General features: G+C 41.4%; 1 non-coding gene across 1 annotated transcript; it reads right to left on the minus strand.

The window, feature by feature from the left end:
* Positions 1-8730: 8730 nt before the first annotated feature.
* On the minus strand, positions 8731-8837 carry LOC138528980 (U6 spliceosomal RNA). The gene has a single exon (XR_011284348.1). It is a non-coding gene; the product is annotated as a U6 spliceosomal RNA (small nuclear RNA).
* Positions 8838-11013: the final 2176 nt, after the last annotated feature.

The following is an 11013-nucleotide window of genomic DNA, read 5'->3' on the forward strand; positions in this document are numbered from 1 at the left end:
TGTAAAAAATAGAAGAAAAAAATAAGCGTAAAGTAGTTACACTCAATAAGATTCTCCAACATTCCCATTAGCATTTCATACTATGATAATGGAAATAATCGACAATTTTATACTAGAGAAAAAGAAAAAGCACAGAAATAATTTTTTGTCCCAAATACCTTTCTCTAAAATACAATAAGGACCATAATCTATTTCCCTTCATGACTATCCAAGGTCTCTGCAGTCCCCTCTCCAGGCCATGCATCATTTAAAACCCAGATTGCATATGCAAGCCATCACACAAGACAGCCCTTCTACCCTTTTTACTTTTATGTTTCTAACACTCCCTCATTGCCTGCTTTCAAACAGTCACACATCTATCCAGCAATCAGTTCAGAAAACTCAACATATAACACAATCACCACATTCAACTTCCACACACCAACTGCCACTTAAAAATGTTCTAGAAATCTTTTGCATCTGTATTTTCCTTGCTTATCGAAATAAAAGTGTGCACACTGCTGCTATAAATGCACCTATGTATGGTGCAGTAAGATAAGTGCATGAATGGAAAGGGGAGTAGGCATTGCCAAGTGCTTATTGGAGCCCATAAGGAAAGTGACAAGAGATGCCAAGATGGGAGGCCGCTGGCTAACTGCTGGGACAGAGGGACAGAGGAATCGCAATGGTAGGGTACCCAGCCGCCAGGTGGCAGATCCACAAGGGCACTGCTAAAGGGGGCCTGGGGGGTGTACTGGTGTCGACTTGATATAGCGCCTGGAACCTTTGAGGTTCATGAGGGACCAGTCCATCAGTCTCAGTGCCAGTGGTATCAGTTAGCAGGGACGGGATTAAATAAAACGGGAAAAGGACAGAAGAGTTTTTAAAAGTTTTCAAAACTTAAGGATGCCCAGCTGAAGTATAAGAGGAGCTCGAAGGCTGTTCCAAACAGAGGCACAGGCAAAATAGAGAGACATGCCTCCCACTCTCTGATTCAAAAAGCGTTTGACAAGCAGAGATTGGAGTTACGGGAGTGGTAGGCTCTATAAGGGCAGTATTTAGGGAGACAAAGTTGGTGATATTGTAATGCCAGGCCCCAGAAAGCCTTTTCAATGATACAGAGTATGTCGAATTTCATCCTTGCAATCACCAGGAGCCAATGTACACATTTTAGGGCTGCAGCAATATGATCCATGGGCTTGAGGCCAAATATAGGTCTTACAGCCCTATTTTAGATTATCTGAAGGGGGTGTAGACAACAAAGGGTGAGGGTAAGGAAGAGGCTTTTGCAGCAGTCAGCCTACAGTCTACCAGGGCTCTAGAGACAATGAGCTTTAGGGGAAGGTGAGGAACAGTAGAATGCCTATAAGGAGGTAAAGCTGATAGTGGGCTTTCATTACAAGCTTCACAATATAAGGACTAAAGGAGAGAGAGAACTTAAACATGACCTCAAGGGTTTTGGCGTCACAGGTTGGTGAGAATACAGGTTCCAGATAGGGTTGCCAGAGTGCATGAGAAAAACAGGGCCCACAAGTCACAATAAGACATATGTCTTACTGGCATTGAGACACAGATTCTTAGCCACACAAAATGTCTTGATGGCAGTCAACAATCAGGGATACAAATCGAGGAGAAGTAATAAGTTGAGGGAAGTTCAAAGAAAGCTGTGTGTCATTAACATAACACTGGACATGAGAAAAGCAGAAGGACATCAGGTGAGCCAGATGGTTGTAATAGATATTGAAGAGCCACAATCATGGCCTCAACCACCACAATATAATTATACCATGTAGCAAATCAATACACCTTCAAATAACAAGACTGACCCAGAACCCCTTGACATCCAAATTATGTCCACGGACACCAAAATTGACAGCAGGGTTGGCAGCATCGGCAAACCCTTTTTTTCACCTAGAAAAACAGCTTCATACCAACTTTATTCCACTACCCCAACATTTCTAGTCCCTCTTTCAGCTGCCAAATAACCCCAAATGTCCTTTCCAAACTGTTTGTTCACACAGTGTCCGTGGGGTGTCCGCGGTCTCAGGGGCACCTGCAAGCCCTTTTCCACCTATAAAAACAGCCCCAAATCATCTTTATTCCACCCCTCCACCCTTTCCAGCCCCTCTTTTGGCCACCAAATAACCCCAAATGTGTTTTCTAGACCTTTTCCCCACTGCGCTATCCACAGACCAGACACCAGTGGCTGTCCATGGATCCAACATGGAGATCATTGCCAAAAATATGATGCACCTCACATTTTTCCCAAAACAATCAGCGTGCATGTACTATGTCTGTGGACATCATGCTGTGATCTTTACGAAGGCAAGTTTGATATCTGTGTAAAAGTCCTCGTTCTTCCGCGCACACATTCAGCTTTTTCAAGAGATGGAAGGCAAATATGTTTGGCTACAATCTAACATGGCCGACATTCTGTAGTTAAGGGGATGGTCTTGTACCCTTCTTGAAGACTGCAATCAAAACAAACTATCGTCAGCTGTCCGGAATGTTTCCCGTATCGAAAATATTTTGGTATAAGCGCCAGAGAGTGTCAGCCCAAAATGTCGGATTGTTCTTAACAATGCGATTGGTGATTCAATCAGGCCCAGGGTCCCTAGAGTTTTTTCAGGCACCTGATTATATCAAGAATATTGTCGATGTCAAAGTTTAAAAGACCTTCCAACTTAGGATAAGGAATCAAGATAATGCTACAATAGCGGTCTTTGAAGTAGAGTGTTTTTTATTGCTGCAGCCCAACGAGAATCAGAGATGACATTGTCCTCAAAAGGGGTAATACCGGCTTTAGGTGTTCTGATCATAGCCCAGAACATCATATTGTCATTTGTGTGTAATAGGTTAAAGAGATGCATCCAGTTGACACTGCACAGAGAAGCTTTAGCCAGTTTTCATGGCGTGTAACAATGGTCCTTTTTTGTCTATCCTTCTCCATCATGGTCAAAGTGTTGTTCTTCCTTTTTTGTGTGCATGCCAACTGCCGCTCCCTTGTCCTGGATTAGGACATCCAAAGTGGACCTTGTGTGGATCCTACCTCCAAACCTTCTATTTCGATAGTCTAACAGATGTTTCAGGGAGCTCAGCATCAGCTTAAAGTCCCAGTTAATGCAAGACAACCATAGGGAAAGGGAATGATTTTGCTTGTTACTAGAAATGCAAGTAGACATAATATTGAGGTTCTTTTCTGTTCTCAAAAGCCGACTGCCTTGGGAGTTAACTGTGATTCTGGCAGCCATATAGTGCAATTCCAGAGGGGAGTCAAGAGTTGATGGACAATTTAATGTTGCATGATCGCTAAGGCCAGTGTGTTTCACTTGCAGATCTCCCCACTTTTGCTTAGACCCCTGGTCAATAAATACATTATCCGGATAAGAACTGGAAGAGCCATTGGACCAAGTAGGCTCAATTGGTTCGCCCAATCATCCCCCCACCTTAAGGCAACAGAGATCAAATTCCTCAGTCAAGGCTAACAACTTCTGGCTGTTACATGAATGCATGTTTAAGGTGCCAGATGTTGGTAGATTGTTCTCCCATCCTTGAGCCAGTGCCATATGACCCATCAAGGACGGGGAATTGATGTTGCCAGCCAGGATCGCCTTGCCATTAGGACAAGTTTTCAACCATGTACTCGGTATTTCTTCAACAACACCAGTGACTTTGAGAAAGTCCCTCCACTTTGAGGGGTCATAGACATTGATTACCAACATTGGGGCCTGTAATCGCTCGGGGGCTGTAAAAATGGCTACAAGTATGCAAGGGGAAGGATCACTAATGGTGTAGTGCTCTAGATTGTACTGTATATGCACAACAATTGCCAGCTCCACATGGGTCTACCCTTGGACCCACAGATCACATTGCGGCACAGAATTTGGTAGCCATCAAGATGGAAACCCTCCCTAAGCCATGTTTTTTGCAACATAAATACATTGCTGTCCAGGATGAGCACGGAGCCTCAGGGCTATCAAGAAAACAACGATGGCCCCTGGTGTTACAGCACAGCTGGGATAGCACTGGACCCCAAGCTGCTTGTCATCTGGCCCCATTACCACTCAATATTGTGGGTACCCAATACACTGTATGTCTCTGTCCCTTTGAAAGAGCCTTATTTCCATCAATCACAGCTCGCAGGCTGGCTCTCTCTGTAGTCAACATGCCCATAGTAACAATATGCCCATCATATCTTATACTGTGCTCCAAATTATTTCCCGTAGTGCAGGTCATTATATATTTTCTACAAACAATAAGTGTGTAGCCCAATCTGTGAAGCTCCAATGTGCATGTGCTTAGCAGGGTGACTACCGCCGGGGAAATTAATTCTGCCAGTGCCCAATTAGTAGGGCTATCTGCCGTGGGTAGCTCAATGTGAATCATATCTTAAGTCCATAGGTCACTAAGACAGGATATTTTAGAACATAGTTCAAGAAGAAAGGTGAGGTTCATAAAAGGGCTATCCCTGCCTGGGGTAAGTTCTTCTATTTTTATCCATTTCCCAAGGGGAAGTCACCCGCCATGCTCTTGATGATGTTTGATGTTTGGTGTAAAAAGGTTAACTTCATTGGATACTGTATTGGGCACAATATTGGTAAAAGTTGTTGCAGTGTCAGAGTATATATTTTGTTCCCGGGGGGGCAGTGGGCATATAATCCTTCATCCTATTACCCTGTATACACTGATGTTCATAAAGAGGGGCCAGCTGCCCTCTGAGCCATGTTAGTGAGGCTTTGGGAGGAAACAGGCTCTGCTCGGGCACGGGTTTCACCCGAGGTGCCACCATAGTTTTCTGCCATGACTGGCCTGTATTCCCATCATAGCCATATGTGTTTGCTACAGGATATTAGTTATCTGACTGATTGTCTGTCCAGTTAGGGTGAAGAATTCCCAGTGCCCCTGGCCATCAAACTGGAGATGTGGCCACTGTAGAACAGAGGGGGTGTCAGAAATAACACGTGTTTCCACTACATATTGTTTGACATGTCTCTCATTCATAGCAGTATCAGTTAACTCAGTCCTATGTTTACCCGTAGGATAAGCTTCCTTATTCACAGTGGACTGTAGACCTGAGCAGAAACAAGTATCTAGGAGGCCACATAACTGGACCGTTCGAGTGGTGCCATTCCCCTGTTTTCTGGATACCCTTTCAGGAACTATGGATGTAGGATGGGAGGCCAGAGGAAAGCCATCCAGTGCGTCCCAACCCTTTGGGACTTTGATAGAAAAGGGTGAGGTACCTAATTTGTAAAGGTCTTTCCTTGATTGTTTAGCTTGCTTTCATCTGACCTGCTTTGGGGGAGGGTAGCTACCTCCGGCAAAGTTCCCTTGCTGGTTTTATCCAACAAGACCTACACCTAAGCCAAGGGGGAATCAGGGGTTGGTAGGAAATGGCTGAGCTGCTGCAGACCTGGTTTCCTCAATATATTAGTACTGGAGACCACTGAGTAATTAGGGACGGACTGAAAGCGTGGGACATGCTCAATAACGTCAGGAGAGACGGGGAGAGTATCCTTATTCGGTGTAATGGTATTCATCAGTATCACATCTACAATTTTAGCCACGATGCGCTGAAGCTCCCACTCTCTCCTGCCATGGTGGAGCATAGTGAAATCAGAGATTCAACCTTTGATAGAATAATTTTCAATGTTGCCGATTGGGAAGTAGTGTCAGTGTTGTCCTCATAAGAGAACACCTGAGACCTGGCACTTCCTACTTCACTTGAAGAGTCAAAGTCAGAAAAGTCATAGGATGGTGGATGAGGACAAACATCTTTGGAGATTCAGAGGCGCCGATAGTTGAATACCGATCATGTTATCCAAGCCTAGCGCTGCATGAATTTGTTCTGCGTACCTCCAAGTGAGTGTCTTTGCAGGCCAATGCACATCTTCAATAGAGAATGGTCGTTATCAATTGGGGGCAGGTCAACAAATGAGTTCACATTGGAAGTGAGATAAACATGAAAATCCTCGATGTCCGGCATAGGTGATGATGTGGTAGGATCCGTAGTACTCTCGAGGTCAGGCACTATGATAATAAAGAAACCAGGGATCTTGGATTGCCTGTCTGTTTCTGAGTCCTGTTTCTCTTTTTCTTAGAGTGGTGAAAGGGCAGTGGGTTCCTTTGTAAATGTAGGGCTGTGTGTTCTCTTAGCCTTTTGTAGTACTGCGCTGCACAGTGTGTATTTGCGTTGGCACTCTGACTTCATTTCTTTAAGAGGTAATTCAATAGTGATAAGTGTACAATTGGAAAACAGAAGTTAGCCAAAAAAAAGAAAAACAGAGTAGAGAAGTGAGAACAATGTTCAGCCGCCAGCAAGGTATTTATAATTGCATGAGATTCCAAATTGAGGATAAGGAAAGGGGGCAGAGGGTGATATGAAAGGGAGGTAAAAAGGGGAAAATTAAGGATTAAGGAAGGGGAGATCTTTAATCAATTCTGAATATGGAATGGAGGGCTAAGTGCCTGCTAGCGACACTCGCTGTCAATTGTTCCGTGAGCTTCAGAGCTCCGTAGAAGTTCTGTGCACAGCAAGGTGAAGGTAAATGGAGTTGCAAGTTATGTGCTTACAAGTGCCACACACTCTCAAAAGCCCCGGATGTTCAAAGGGTTGCCGTAGGACCCCTTTAATAGGCAAGGTGATGTTTTGCGCAGTAGCGGGCTATGTGCCAGCTGACACATACTCCAGAATGCTCTCAAAGTTCCAATAGTTTTGTGATGACCCTGATCGAATAGCAAAGTATTGCAGGTTGAGGGCTATGTGCAGAAAAACGAACACTCTCCCACTGACTCTTAGGAATTCAATTAGAGGGAGGAATAGATCCACCCTTTAGGCCATGCAAAGTCAGCATGAGTAGCAAGAGCTGCACAGTAGAGAGGTACTCACCCCCAAATCTGCTGATGGGTGACATACAGCCGCACAGAGCACTGGACGCCACATACACCAAACACCCAACACACACTGCTGCACTCCGCACCACGCTCCGTGCAGGTGCAGTGATTATATGGAGGCCTTCCTCTTTGCTGCAAAAAGCTAGACATGAAAAGAGACTGGGGGTTCAAGAGTGCAAAGTCGAATGTCGACGGAGAACAGGGAGGTTGCTGACAATATTGACACACACCCAACACACACTGCCTCACACCATGCCATAACAGCATTTTGCAATCTTCTGCTTCTTTTTAATTGTGTAAAACACTGTATATTGTAATATGTTCAAGTGTTCCTTATAAGTACTGATTTACATTAGTGGTTCCAGATACATTGTTTGACTTCTAGGGAGTGTAGATGTTCATACATGTTTACATCTGAAACAAGTATACAGCAGGAGGTGGATGCAACAAAAAAAGAACAAAAGTACACTGTTTTAAAAAGAAATTAGATCTGACCACTAATGTGAATGTTATGGGAGGATTTAGGTATATGGGGCCTGATTTATAGAAAACGTGCACAAATCCCACAAAGCCCCCGTGCCAAAATCAACTTTGTGTGTCCTTGCGTGCAAAGTTTTCTTTATGCGCTCCACGTATTCATGGTACCCGAGGGGCAAAACAACCCAATGAGCAAAGAAATTTGTTTTGTCCGTGGAATGCCCACGACATGCCGCCATCCAAAGCAAATCCAGCCACATATTCCTACGTTTGTGCAGTCTTTACCCACAACATCATGCACCATGGAATACTGGGCCCATCCCCTGCAGCCAAGGCAGCACCCCAGTGACACTGCACAGGGACCGCCATAACTCCTAACTGCACTCTGGTATGCATTACATATCTCATAACTCAAGTCGGCCCAGTAAATCTGCATGCAAACCCCTGTAAATGATGGCTGCTTCCCCCTTATCCTGCATATGAGCACCCCTAAATTCAATTGGCACCCCAACTGCTTGCATGCACTACTAAATTGCCCATCCCACCTCACCTTTGTGCTTGGTTTCAATGCAATTGGAACTTTGCAGGTCCTTTCATGTGGTGATAAGTTCGCAAGCTTTGCGTGCCTCTTCACCTGATGTGACGTTGTGCAGTCTGATCAATGAATACACTTTTGTTTGCGCATTACACAGCACCCGAATGCATGCAACGATGTGACGAACCTGCAAAAATTCCCTGTAAGGTCCTGGAAATGAACGCAAAGTCCGTTCCATGAACTGACTAAAGGAATTTTGCGCACTGAAAAGTGTGCAAAGTAAATTTTCAGCACGCAAACAGTTCAGTAAATCAGGCCCATAGTCTTTTACTTATGTGCATAGGTAGCCAAAATAAGGATTGACACAAACATTACAAGAAGTATTGCAATCAAATTAAAAAGGAAAACAACCTACCTTAAGTACCAGTTAGTGGTTTCTGCAAAGTACTTTTATTTCAAGTGTGGTAGTTTCCACAAATGTTCAGGAATGTGTCCTGTCATTACGCTGTGGAATGCTTTTAACATACAATGTGATATCATTTTGTTTTAAAAGAAATATCGATTTATTTTTATAAAGTAGATTACACAAAATTGTTATTAACTTCTTATGTGTGTAGGTGGCCCTAACAAGGGAATCACACAGATTTGAAAAGAAGTATTTACATGACAATTTAGAGCGAATTAGCATATTTAAAAGTGAATTTTTAATTACAAGAAAAAAGGAAATACACACAGCACACAAGGTTCTGTGCAATTAGAAGCATTAAATAACAATACACATTTACATTTTTTTTAAAGATGATATGTAGATTATGAAATGTCATTTTTTATTTTATTTTATTTTTTTATTTATGGAACGCTTCACGAATTTGCGTGTCATCCTTGCGCAGGGGCCATGCTAATCTTCTCTGTATCGTTCCAATTTTATTATATGTGCTGCCGAAGCGAGCACATGAAATGTCATTATTAACTTCTCATGTGTGTAAGTGGCCAAAGCGAGGACACACACAGACTTTACAACAAGTATTGAAATGACATTTCTAATATTCTTAGTTTAGCTTGTACTGAGTATTGATGTTTTTACACACAGGGAACTTTTTCTTGTCTACCTATTATTTCAAATAATGGTACGGTTAGACTTTACCCTCAAAATAACGATACAAAGTTGGCATGTTTTCATATTTTTATTTGTAAAACTGAAGATATAGGTTATATGTTTCAGTTTCATGGTTAAGGTTGTATAAACTACTCTGCAAATGTAATATCATTTAAAATGAAACAAAGTTTGTACAGAAATGAAACATTGGTTTTGTGTATATAGTTATTTATTGTTAGAATATTATTATTGTACTTTATTTCTATAGAAATGTAGTGATGCACCTTTGAAGGTGCACAAACCATTCATGTCACAGGCAATTCTATTTTGAATTTGCTAATGAAAAAACAGGTTCGTAGTTACCTAACTGCTTAGTGTAGGTGTTGTACCCATGAACACAGTGAGATAGTATATCATTTGTGTGCACATATGTATACATTTGTAGATATTTTAGATAAGTGACAAGAGTTTTTTTTTTCTCTCCAATGAGAAGTTGTTTTCCTCTACACAATGATTAATAGGAATACATTTAGTTTTTAACCAGCACTTTTATGAAGAAAATAAAACATAACCATTCTTCTTTATATTTCTATTATGAAATGTATTGCATTGTCTGTGACGGATGTAAAACTGACTGAGCATAGAAGATAAGACATCCTTGAAAGAAATAAGGTAAGCCATTGTTGTAAACATAGGTCTGTTGGAAAAAAGAAATAACAATGAGTGTGGCTAGTGGTCTGGTATTGTTCTAAAATAGATAATGGACACAGCCAAAGACTTTGGGTATTGGCCATGGTTAAGGGCCATGGCTATTGTCACCGAAAACATTCATGGACTAACAAGACTTGAAATTCAATGAACAATCTTTAGATGCAGGGACGTTAAGGTGAAAATTTAGCGCAAAAACCCCTGAAATTCAGCTAAAGGCACCTTAACTTTGTGCCCCCTGTTGCGCAGCAGACTATGACCTCGATGATGCCATCACAGATTAGGAAAATATATAGTGGAAATTAAGGGAAAGAGTGATTCGTAATACTTGTCTCTGTGCCATTATTAGAATCCTGATTATCCTTCATAACACAAGAAGCAATCAGCATTGCCCTGTAGAAGTTCAAAATGCATTGAAACCACAAAAATATATGTTATCCTCTGATGATATTAAACATTGCACTGTGAAATGTAGAACGTCTAGATCTAAGTAGCACACCATTTAATTTGACAAAACAATCATAGTTTGCATAATTTAGATCAAGCCTCATTAGGTCATGGTGCAAAATACAAATTAGCAGTAGTTATAAATGTTATTTTTTTAACTCCTTGGACAAGGCAAATGCTTATACATCATAGCCAAAACTGATGCAAGAATGCATGGACTGATGCAGCATTGCTCTGAACAGGTGCCATTTATGGTTCTTCATGCATACTCTCCTTTGTAATTTGATGCCAATGGAGCCAAATGGCATTGCTTCATTTAAATACACAAGTAAGAGTTTTTGCCATTCATTGCATTTAAAATTATCTTGATTTTGGTACTTACAAAAATAGCAAGGCTGCAGTTGCACTGTACGGTGTTTCCAAGGTAGACAATACACAGTGAGATAGATGAACATTTTAAATAGACTTATTCTAATCTTCTTTTAATGTTCCTTATATTAATCCACTGAACTGACTGAGAACAGTTTGGTGAACACTCATTAGTACTTCTGTTGTTAACCACATAAACCACCACATAAACTGTTCCAGTTCAACCAAATAAAAAGATGAAAATGCTTGTAAAATAAATACAAATATAAACATGCAAATCACTAACACGCTTTGTCTGTTTAGATAACACACTATAGGTAGGTCAGTCAATATTTAAGCACCAACACTTCAAAACCTCTATTGTTGTTAGCATTATGTGCCAATAGCCTTATAGACCTAGGATTTAAAAAAAAATGTGTTTTATTTAATTGAATCAATCAATTTTTACAAAAAGAAAACATCACATTAGATTTGAAGGATCTGTATGTCCATTCCGTTTTGATGGTAT

This window comes from Ambystoma mexicanum, chromosome 7q (genome assembly GCF_040938575.1).
Source record: "Ambystoma mexicanum isolate Mex_15411 chromosome 7q, UKY_AmexF1_1, whole genome shotgun sequence".
In the NCBI taxonomy this organism is placed as follows: Eukaryota; Metazoa; Chordata; class Amphibia; order Caudata; family Ambystomatidae; genus Ambystoma; species Ambystoma mexicanum.